The following is a 12,459-nucleotide window of genomic DNA, read 5'->3' on the forward strand; positions in this document are numbered from 1 at the left end:
AAGGGCACTCAGCCCTCAGCTTCATGGACAGGGAGTTGAGGGCAGTGCTAACATTCTAGTGTCTTGTCCATCCAGAATTTAACTGGCACTTGTGTAGATCTATTTGCCATTTACATCAATATCAATTACATACACATTTGTTAACCAGCTTTTAAAAAACTTGGACGATTCACTTCTCACCTTTGGATTTTTTCTGGATTATGACTATAAGACCCATTCTATAAAACTTTCCAAAGATTATTATAAAAACACCCAAACTTAAACACTGCCAAAAATTCAAAAAGCAATTTAAAAAAAAATCCTGTCAACTGAAAACCCTCCAAATTATAATGAAAACATTTTTCCAGGTTTTTCTTTTTCTGCATATCAGTCAACTCCACAAGAAAGATGGGAGCAAGAATGGAAAGACAAAGAATAGACAAAAATTGACTAAAAGCAGCTTCCTGATGAATGGAAGATAAGTATTTGGCCTCACCTATCTTACTGTTCACCATTTCATAGAAGAATTTTCCAGGGAGTACCAAATGCTGAACAATGTGGTAAAAAGCTGATCTCCAGCTTCAAGTTTTCTCAAGCCAGCCTACCTGGCTCTTGCATTCACACACCCCCGAGAAGGGCAGTTAATTTGTCATGGGTGTGTGTATATTTAACAAAAATCCAAACTGACAAACGGATAGAAAACCCTCTGGAAACTCAGAGTTAAAAGCAGTGCTAGAATTCTGAAGCTGGCCAGCACACGCCTCTTCCTATATAAAAATGCTTGGAAGGGGCAGCTCAGCTGCCAAGATCCTGGATCTGCGCTGTGCCAGAGCTGACACACGATCCCCTCGGAGAGGTGAGGATCCAGTCCACACATAAGAGGCAGGGCTGAGTCAACACACACACACAGACACACAAATCACACACATCCACTGCCAAACACGGAGAAACGCAATCTCAAAGTTTCACATGTCTGTGGAAAAGAAAACAAAGCAGCCCCACCTCCCCCTTCAGCCCCTCTCCCTTATTTTCCCAATTCCTCACAGCCTGAATTCCCTTTAGAGGAGGGCATTCATGGGGACAGTTTACTGTCCTTTACTTGAGAGACCTGCAGGCAAGGCATCTCCTCCCCAAGGGCTTCAGATTTTCCAGAGAAACGTATATTAGCAGCAGGAAATTATTTTATTCCTGCAATTGAAGGGGTCCTTAATTCTAGCCCAGCAAAGAATTAATTTTAAAAATAAATAAGGCACTTAACACTCACAGTAAATCATTTGGGTTTTAACAAAAAGTTAGTTGTAAAAATAAAGCAAATGTACACACGTGTGAACTCAGCCCATCTCAGAACAGGTGCTTATTTACCACACAGGAGGCATGTGGGAACACTGCTGTAATTTAGGCATGGATTACAGATCAAAGGATTTGCACCTGAAGTTGTCTTTAGAATTAGCTCTGGGCTCATTATTGACACCCAGAAAAACATGAAAAGGTTGTAACCAAATGACTATAAACAAGTCTATCTTCACATTTTATAAACAATTAACATTGAGAAATGAATGAAAATATCATTTAAGAAGCAGAAACTGACTGGGCCAGTCCGTGAATCAGAAAGCAGATGAAACTTTATGGGTATAATAATAATGTGCTCCACAGACACATTTGCCTCAGCATTGACAACTCTTTCAGTTCCCAGCTCCACAACAGAATTTCTTTTCTGACCTTTCAAAACTCCTGTGTTTTTCCATTTCAGTCCATGTAAGGGGTCTAAGTGCAGACCCGCAGCTGACAGAGCTGTTGCATGAATTAATTTCCTAAATATTGTGAAGCATGCAGATGGTGCAATGATGGAGACCATACCAGAGGCTGAGAGAGTCTATATTTCTATTTGGAAGACCTTTAAAGTTGTTACTGCTCTCCACTGATCCTCCTGCCCTTATTCATATAAAGATACTAGTAGAACATGGAGGTAAGCTGTGAGTTAATCTTTCCACAGATATCTCTAATACATCTCTGTTTCATACTGATATCTCCTTTTCTATATCTTAAAAAACAGTTTATTCACTCATTAATTAATTTCCAAGGAAAAAATAAGTTGCATATTGCAACACCCTGTGTGGAAAAGTGCTATTTTTCTTAGTTTAAGCTCTTGCATATTTGCAGGCTACAGATGCTGCAGGTCTTTAGTGGGAGGAGGGCACTGAGCAAGCAGAGCAGGACCAGCCCACTAGAGCCCAACATGACAATAACAAACATCCAGCCTGGGCTCTTCCACACAGCCCCTGTGAAAACAAACTCCCACTGGGTGTAACAAAAATCACACAACTGTGCAAACACAAGGCATTGTTGTGTCCTACACAAAATGTACAAAAAGATAATCAGCGCAGCAGCACGCTTTGGAGGGCTGTTTCATATAGTATTATTGCTTATTTTTTAATAATACAGAAATGCCACAGAAATAAAACAGGAGTGCTAGCTGCAAGGGACCTGGATGTGGGAAAAGGTTTACAGCTCCCCTGACAGCAGAGGTGGTGTGTTCAGCTAGAGGCATTCACCCTCTGCAGATTTCCTTCCCACATTATGTTTACATCAGCTGTTACAAATATGAATAGCAAACAATGATATCTGGGAACACAATTTAGAAAACAACTCAAATTATAATCACAATTTTGACTTGAAGTGAGCATAGAATCCCATATTTTGTTTAACATGAAGGACCCAAAAATTTCACAGGTTTTTAAGCAACAAGCCACAAATTTAGAGCTAATTCAAGAAGGAATTTTAATAAGTGAACTCTGGGATGGGACATATTTCAAACCTCAGAGTCTAGAGCCAGCCTTTTTTATCTGTTTGCAACCCTTGATCAGGTATGTCTCAGGTGAGCTGAACAGCCACAGATCCCACCAGAAGAGGAAGCTGTAAGGTACAGCCTTGGAAACAGGGTCCTAAAAGCATATGGCATTGTGGCACAAAATATTATGAATTTAAGGTATTCTTATTTCAGCCAATAACTACTGAAGAGGAAAAAAAAGTGTTCGATGAAACATTTTGAAGACAGTAAGTTTGGTTATTCGCAAATAAAGCTGCAACAAGGACAAGAAAATGATAAATGGCAGCAGCCTTCCTCCACCCCAGCCAGCCAAAGAGGCTGATGATTTTCACAATTAAGGCATTTTGTGGGGTTAATTTACCCCACATTGCTTGCTGTTTACAGAGCAAAGGGATCAGCTGTAAATATTACAGGCAGACTGGGAAAACATCTGCAGGCTTTTAGGGCATAGTCAGAAATAATATTAGGTGATTTTAACGTAGGCTGAATTAATGAAACAACTGATAACATAAACTGTGTAATGGAAGGGTTGGAATCCAGTGAATTTAAGAAATTTGTAATCATAAATATCATCATCCCAAAAAATGATACAGGTACTGTAATGACCAGGTTGTAATTGAGCTCCTCAGACAGCAGGGAGAGTATTCACCAATACGTAACAAAACAAACAGCAAGTAGAAATTCAATATAAGAAGAGTATTGGGGAAACAAGCAGTTTGTGAATTTATAAAATTGTCCATGGTGGGGTACAAATGAATTTGGATATGGCAGGATTATTTTCAGAAACAGGCCTCCAATCCATTAATATTTTCGGACAGAACCTGAATAAGTTGCTTTTCTGTTCTTACAAAGGGGAAAAAAAAAAAAGAGCAAGATGAAAAAGAACTATATAGTTTACAGAATTATGTATACTTTTCTCACAAGCAGCTCAGATAGAAAGCATCTGGTTAAGCAGTGAACAAAACCCCTCATCTGCTCCAACAAACCTTAGCGTGGCAGTGCTGTTGTGAAAGACAATCCTGAAGGGTGTTAAATACTTTGGAGCATGCTTAGAATAGTTCATGCAGGTTCAGAAAGGCAAAGGAAGAGCAAAAGGTCAGGGTATAAAGTACAGCAATATGGATGAAAGAGAAGAATGAAATCACTGCTGATATGTTAAACGTGACTATGGAACATTAAAAATATTTTTGCAAATGTGAATCCAAAAATCACTCAGAAGCTCATGTAAAGCTGTTTCTTTAGGTCATATTCAATTAGAAGTGTTTCAGCTGAGGAATTGGACTTAAACAAAGAAATTAATGTAGCATGTTAATTTTGATTTGTGAAGGTCCAAGAATAATCTGTTAAATTCAAAAGGCTTCCTTTGTTAAGATGTTTATAATTAAGTATGATAAGAAAATTGAAAGGACTGCAAGATGACAGAATTTTAACTGAAATTCCAATATGGTAAAAAAGCACCATAGTGAAAAACAAGGCAAATCCCACCCACACCCTCCCTCCATCCTTTCAGAGACTTCTCTTAATAAGTAAAAATACAAACAGGACTAGAATTGCCAGTGCAAAATCTGATACAGAATTAAGTTTCAAAATTTCAACATTTGTTTGTTATACCATTGCTTCAGCCATCCTAAATTCAATTTCAATTATTCAAGTTTTCTGGAATGCCAATGACTCAAGATGATATACTTCAAATAAATAAGCTGAAGATAAACATACGCTTTACAAAATAAAAATATTTATTTCAGAGATGAGTAAAACCAGACACCTCTGTATAACAAGCATCATGTAAGTGTTAAGTGTCAATATTAGTATCAAATGCATGAAATCATATCCAGCAGTATAGATAATTATAAATAATATTTCTCTTTCAAAATGAGCTTTCCCCCTTCTAGGGCCCTCTGGAGCCAAAGATCCAGGTATAGCCAGAAAAAACAAATATTCTGAGTTCTCCTTATAGAAGCAGCCACAAAAGAATAAATCACTGCAATTTTTATTTGTGACAGATACATAAATTCTATGAAACATTAAAACTGAAGCTGCACTTGTGCTATTATTTTTCTATCTACCATGTCTTAGACTAAGCTCTTTAGCAGACATGGAATTTAAATATTCAGCAATGTATTTGTTAAATACTATATAATTTCCTAGTTTGACTAAGAAATTTATTATTGATACAGACTCTCATTTATCAGTGATTCCATTAAAAATATTAGGCATGCTTCTGTTTTGCAGTGTTCTGTTTGCTTGAGGGACTGGCAGTCTGGTTTCAGGGAGTAATGCCCTTTATTAATGTGATTTGATTTAACAATATGAAAACAGAAAATCAATTCAACTATATCTCAATATGACATAATTACCATCCCTTTACAGCTGCTGAGCAAACCCCCAGGTGTCAGGAAAACCCAGCTGAAAGCCACTCTGGGTACATTTCTATTCATGTGCTTCCAGGGGCCTGGCTCTTCCAAAGGATGCACAGAATGTGTACTCCAGGAACAACCTGCAAGTGGAATTTCAACTCCAACATACAGATGGCATTTACTGAAAATCAGCTGAAGCAGAAAACCCAGCAAATCATTTATGGGGAAGTGCCCAATGTGCTTAAAATGCCAAAGAGGTGCTGTACTTCTGCTGAGCACGGAACTGCACTGCAGAATGCACAACTGGAGACAATAATTGTATTTCTCACAAGAATGTGATGGAGCTGCTGCACAGGAGATCCTTCCCTTCAAGGGCTGAACAGTCTGTGATTATCTCAGTACATGTTGTCCAGTGGTTCTTATTTTAAAACTGGCCAGCAGCAGATCTGAAAGATGGCAAAGGCTTTGTGTCCCAGGTGCAAGTGCCTTCCACTGCCTTTAAAATTTGTTAGGACTTGCAAAATATAGTGTGAAAATAAACTATTAAACCAAGCATATCCAACTTAGTGATCTGACTGCCCAGCCACCAGGATAGCAGTATTTGGACTTCTTTAAAGCAAGTTATTTATTTCAGGCTTACAAGAGATGAGAACTGAGATAAAAATTGAATAAGAGCATCTACATACTTCTAAATGTTAACAGCATTGCCCAAAATACAAGATAACCTCCAAATTACTTCTGACAAAAATGCCTTTTCCAAGTTTTCAACTTGACTTGTTTTATTTCAGCATTTACTAGTAAAGGAAGAAAACAGTGAAAAATCCTTACATGCTCAAAAAGACAAATCTCTATTGCAGTTTATTAGAATCACTCAATAGGGAAAATTAAAGTCATTTGGGTCTTGCTCAGAGAAAAGAGATTTCTATTTCCAGAAACATAGACACTCACAAAATCCCAAGCTCAGAGAAATACAGGTTGTGTTTCATGGCACAGTTGCATGTGCTAGGACAGTACACAGATCTCATTGCATCAATGTCTGATATTTGCTGCATTTTTCCCTGCTCTACTTGTCTGAGCACAGAATCCAGCACAGGCAGATGTCAGGACTGACTGCACGCACACAACAAATAACTAATTTTAAATATGGCTATGGGAATTCATTGTAATAAAAATGAATTTAAAAACTGTCATGTGAAAATCCTGCTCTCCCTTGGTCAATATTTTCCACGTCTCTTTGCCCTGCTGTAAAACCTTGCTGTCATTCAAAGCCCATTTATTCATGGACTTTGCAATCTCTGCTCTCATCCTTCACTTCATGATAGCTTCGGCCTGCACTTTATTCCTACACAGATAAAATATGTCCCCAGAGAGAACATAAAGAAAAAAGCTCCCAGTGTCTCTTTCCCATGCTCATCATCCACAAGTAATTGATTCTGACAAGCAGAGGGAGAGATACCAGAACATCCCTCCAATTAAGCAAGTTTTTTTTTTTTAATTTACTTTAAAAGTAGTGTGGAATCTTAGCTTTCAAGCAGTGCTTTCAAGCCCTAGTTTATCCTCACTGAGGATTTATCTTGGTCTAAAGTCTGATGGCTTTATCTGAGTCATGATTTTCTTCTCCCATGGCCCTGTCCCACAACTCTTCAGTTATGTCTGAGCTAACAAAGGCCTGATTGTGGCACGGGTTCCCACATCTCTGGAATCAAACCAGCCCAGGACAGTAGCAGCCCAGACAGGCTGACACAGGCTTCAGCATGTGCTAATTAACAGAATAAAGCCCCTCCAGGCTCAGGACATCAGGGAACTCCCCAGCCCATGAAGCTGCATCCCAGCTGCCAAGGTGAATGGGCAGCAGCCGTGCTGGGAGGAGGAGAACTTCCTCTGATTGAGGATTTTCAGTTCCTCACAGGTAAGAAATCAGGCAGCAAAGTGTGTCAAAATGCAACCCTCAGAATGGAGGTGCAAAATAAGTCAGAATGATGGGCGCGAGGAGCCGCTCCACGATGCTCAAATTCCCGAGACATCCATACAGAGGAAAAGAATGTAAAGCAATAAAAAGCCCCCAGAAAATAAAAAAATACAGTGCATAAAATTCACTGCATACTAAAGGACTCCTAAAAGGACTTTCCACATATTTCTGCTGACATTTTATATCTGAAGGCAAGAGGCTAAAGAGTGTTCCACAACTCTGTAAATCCACTTCCATCAAATAAAACAAAGTGCTTCCAAAACCTTTAACTCTTACTACAGGATCTGTCACATGCTAGAGGAGCTGAGAGATTATAGGACCACCCAGCAGGAGCAAGTACCCTTTCCCACATGGTCTCCATATAAAAAAACACACATACACACAGCCAGAGGATAGGACACAAACTCCCAGTGAGCTTCTTGTTTGTGAGAACGCTTTCAAACAAGAAATCAGTATATGAAATCAAATTACTTTGCTCCTTTTCTGGCTGGGTTCAGCCAAATCTGCCTTGCTTGGTGAAGTTGGCCCTGGGGGATTTGAAGGTTACTAAGGCTCTACTTCAAGATGACACCCAAATCATGAGTTTTTCTGCTATCACTGCTCACATGATTTAGGTCCTTGCTAGGCTGGGAAGTAAAGTCACATTTGCACTCAGCTCACTAAAACAAAACAAAACATGGCAGTGAATCACTTATGACCAAAGAGGTATAGATAAGACGCTGGAGATCAGAAAAAAACCACTACTCATCTGACAAGAAAGGATAAACTTCCACAGTAAGAAATCCCTATGGAGACCATTCTCCATAAGAAACAGTAGGAGAGAGAATAAGATAAGACCTGAAAAGAAACACCAGTTTCTAGCAGAAGTGGGAAACTGCAAAAGAAAACCAAGTGATCCCAAAAAATTCTTCAGTGTCTGAGAGTATCCCATTATTACCTGCAGTGTCTGAGAACATTCTGTTATTTGTTATTTATAGAAGTTCAAACACTGAGTTGCCAACAATGTCATCACAAGGGAGTCACCACACCAAGGTGGGCAGGGACATTCAAAGGGGCAGGAGCAGCCCTTGAAGGGTGGCTCCATGGTCTGGGCAGTGCCAAGAGCTTCCACAGATGAGAACCCAGCCCCCTGAGGCTTGGGAGGGTGACACTGACAGGGCACCAGGACGTGGCAGCCCCTGCTTTGCTCAGCCCCATCCTCCAGCGGGGCTTGTGGAGAGCCACCAGCATCTCCCTGAGCTGCAGCTGGGGCCCCCACTCCCAGTTCTATGGCCCCTGTCACACGTGTGCAGTCACATGAAGTTTTTCACATACAGCTTTCTGAGAGCCAGAAAGTTTTGTTGGATCTCCCTGAGTTACTGCCAGTCTTTCTGTGCAGGGTCCAGCTCTGGTGCAGCAACACACAGACAGAGCACAGGCATCTACACAGGGGTTCCCTCCTGCTCCAAATTCACTTTACTCTGTGCATTTGCTAATTAGTGGTACCCAGGAAAAAATGCCAGGTTTAGTATAACAGCTGGCCTGACACAGAGCTACCTCAAAATCCATTCTTCCTATGAATCACTCAAAGGCTAAAAAGAAGAAAAGGGTAACACAGACCTTTTTTTTTCCTAATTTTTAAATATTAAAAAAGATCAAGAGTAAGTATTAATTTAGGGGGGGGAAAGAGCTTTTTTAACAGCTATTTAAGAATTAACTACTCAGACTAACGTGTTAGAAACACGTCTGCAGTAACTCAGGATGGAAAGGGAACTTTCCTTTCTGAGTCTCTGCACACCAAACCTCCTGTGCATCTTGGGCAGTCCTTAAACTTATTTACAGGCAAAAAAAAAAAAATGTAGCTGCAGGAACCAAAAGAGAAAGTACACAAAACAAACAGTTTGAGAAAGCAACTCTCAGGATAAAAGGAGTCAAGATTCAGAAGAAATTAATAAGCTGCTATAATTTTAAGTTTAAAACGCAAACAAAGCTTATTTAAAAAATGAAGTGCAAGAGCCTTCCAAGAGCTTACAGAAACTGTTTTCAATGAAAACTCTGACAGATATTTACATCCAGCTTAGGAGTGCTTTGGTGGTGAGTGACACCTACTCGCCATAGGATGACATGAGACAGAGGAGAGCTGGCATGGCAGACGTGGATGGTGCTCCCCTTGACATGTGGGATGTGTTCTGATGTCAGCTAAATTTATGCCATATGCTACAAGGCACAGTGTAGTGTCTGCCTTTTTTGGAACACAAACAACTTGCTGACACTAAATGGAAAGTTCACTGCAGGATTTACATCATCCTTGACCTAATTGTGACAGCCTAGGACAGAACTACTCAGGCTGCTCCTCAGGACTCCAGATTTTTTGGGTGATGCGTGTATTTGTTGTCCAAACATATTACTCCATATTAGGAAAATTATCACTGTAACCGTTTCAGGTGCTGGCACAAGTAACACCCCATTCTGCATTCTGGTAGAAAAAAAGCAGGTCTGCACAAATTAAAAACAAAACCCAAGAAGAGGCAGGGCCCCAAAGCAGGAGGAGTAACTGGGTGAATGTTGCCCACATATGTGTCTGACATGCAGATGTTTTTAAATGTCTCCACCCACAGCCAGATGGGCACAGCAGGAACACATTATATGAAAAAATGTTTTGGGAGTTATGCAGGGACTAGAAAAAAATATCAGAAGTGTGAAAATCCTGGCAGTGAAGTTTTGACCTGTCCCCATTTAACACAAGAGGCCCAGATATTTGGGTTGATAACAGAAGCAGGACAGTAATAAACTAAGACATGATTAAATGGTTTGACTGAGTTAAGCCTCAAGCCACCCCAAAATATCTTAGTAATTTTCCCAATAAACCTCTCCCTGCTCCACCACCTTTAGATTTCACCTCCTGTAAAGCCTCCCACCTCCTATTCAGAGCGCAGCTTTGTCACCTCACAATTTTCTTGGACAGAGTTTATTTAGCTTGATTTGCTTGATGAGGGAAGTGCAAAGGATCAGAACTGAAGCTGGAGAACAAGAATTCACCATCTTTGTAAATTCAAATGCTGCCAAGGTGAGAGCTTGAGCAAGAGGCAGAATTAGTGATGCATCCACCTTAGCAGGAGCCAGAGCACAGACAAAAGTGAAAAAGGAGGGGAAGTTGAGTCAACTTCGAGACAATAAATGATCAAAACCAGCACCAGTCTCCTTTACAGAAAGTCTTTGGTGCTCCCAGGCACAGAAGGGAAGATCCCCACACCGGCAGAGTGATGTGCTCATTTAGATGAGTTAGCTGTAAAAGCACTTGCCAAGCAATTTGCTGGTTGTGCCAATTACATGTCAGAACCCACCAGACAGATCTTACAGCAACAATTGTGGAGAATCACGACTGTGCTGTTTCTCTTAAGAGCAGTTAACTAAATAACCATGTCTTTCTGGGAAAAATTAGGCGTCAATTTGTTTTCTTTCCCTGCTCAAACAGGAGTAGCACAAAGCTCTGTGTTGTTTTCTGAGAAAGACCCAACCTCCCACAGCCCCTTTCACAAATAAGAAACATTTCACTCTTCCCCCAAAACAGGAAAAGGTTATTTAAATGCATCTTCATTTAAAATAATTGAATCTACTTCATTTTTTTATCTCAATAAAATTATCCAATTCTAAATTATCAAATATATACTTTAAAAAATGAAAATTTTAAACTTGTGCAAAAATACCTCAGGAATAGCCAATGACTTCAAGAAAATAAAGTTAAAACAATTAATTGTTTATGAGCATCAGCAATAAATTTTAAAAATTGAATAAGTTACAGCACAAGACATATTCTAAAAATGTTTGTTCCAGACCTTTTTCGTGAAGGTGTTGCGTCACACTGAAAAATATTTTTTGGAAATTGGAAGAAACTATAAGGAAAATAAAAATGGGAGACAGAGAAAAGAAACTGATTCTCCTCAACAGTGTAAGAGTTCCAGTTCCTGCTTTTGGAGTTATTAATTTCTTCTCCACCACTTCATTTATTCTAAAAATTGATTATTTACATTTCCAAGCATTTTACATCATACATACACACAATTACTACAAAATGCTAAGAAGAAACATTGAAAGCAGCCCTTTTAAATATACCTCCCAACTGTTCTTCAAAAAATTGGATCCACTCTGGGCAACGAGAATTTTATGCCATATATGAGGGATGGAAGAAGGTGTTTGAAGTCGCTGTGGGAGACACTGGTACCCCACAAGCCCTTGAAAAGCCAAAGCTGCCTTAGATCCAGCCTGACACTCAGGCTGCAATGGGCACGGGCAGCAAAGGCTGCTGTAAATTCACCTCCTAGAAAAGGCTGGGCAGCCCTCCTGGGTAAAAGCCTTTTATTGGGGTGGGAAGCATCATTAAGAACATGGCACAAGAAATACATTATTTGGCCTCCAGTAAATACACCATTATACCTCCAGAGTTTCTGGAGGAATATCCTATATCCAATAGAGGGTAACAAACACTGCTGGACCCAGAGTGAAGCAGCATTGACAAATGGAGTCTCCCTGTGAGGAATCCCTGTGTTCCAGAGGCAGCAGATGCACCCTGTGCTGACACGACTGGCATTGGAACTGCAGCATACACAGAAGTCACATAAAACCCACAGCAAGGCCCAGATCATATATTAGTGCTGCTATAATCCATGCACCAGTCTTCTGCCAAATGTGTCAAATTTTCCTCTATAATAGAGCTATTTTTCTCACTGGGCCATATCCTGCATTTTTGAGTCACACACATTTTAGACATTTAACAGAGCAACAACCATTTGCAGAGAAAGAAAACTAATTGCAATAACATGTCCATTCTCTATAAACCTCTCTGTTCATAAAACAGGTTTGCAATATTGTTTTGTTAATGAGACATGGGCAAGACTAGCAAATATTGTAACTCTCTGCTTTAGCATAACTCTCTGTTTTAGCATAACTAAAAAATAATAAATATATCTAGGAAATTATATTGCCATCCAAAGACTCAATCAGTTCATGCAGCCACAACATACAGTCACTCATCCATACAACAAGACAGACCTACATACTCACACCTGCCATTATGGGCTGCATCCCATAAAATGTCCCATTTTCTCCTTAACAGAGATTATGAGACCCAGAAAATGAATAAAATTAAATGGAAGGCTCTGCAATTTCATCACATCCACACAGATACACTAAATTTTGGAAAGCTATAGCTACAATAACCAAGTTCATTAACTTTTGCATGCATAAATAGAAGAGTGAATTAATTTTATTGACCCTTTATCTACATAGATAAATATCCATGGCTAAGGCAGTCAGGAAGTTCTGTGTCTCCCTGAAAAGAGTTATCTACA

At 39.6% G+C, this 12,459-nt stretch overlaps 1 protein-coding gene across 1 annotated transcript in view; it reads right to left on the bottom strand.

Moving 5' to 3' along the window:
- ADAMTSL3 (ADAMTS like 3) overlaps positions 1–12,459 on the bottom strand; it is a 169,199-nt gene that overhangs the window by 71,729 nt on the left and 85,011 nt on the right. The window lies entirely within an intron of this gene.

Source organism: Ammospiza nelsoni, chromosome 14, assembly GCF_027579445.1.
Source record: "Ammospiza nelsoni isolate bAmmNel1 chromosome 14, bAmmNel1.pri, whole genome shotgun sequence".
Classification (NCBI taxonomy): Eukaryota; Metazoa; Chordata; class Aves; order Passeriformes; family Passerellidae; genus Ammospiza; species Ammospiza nelsoni.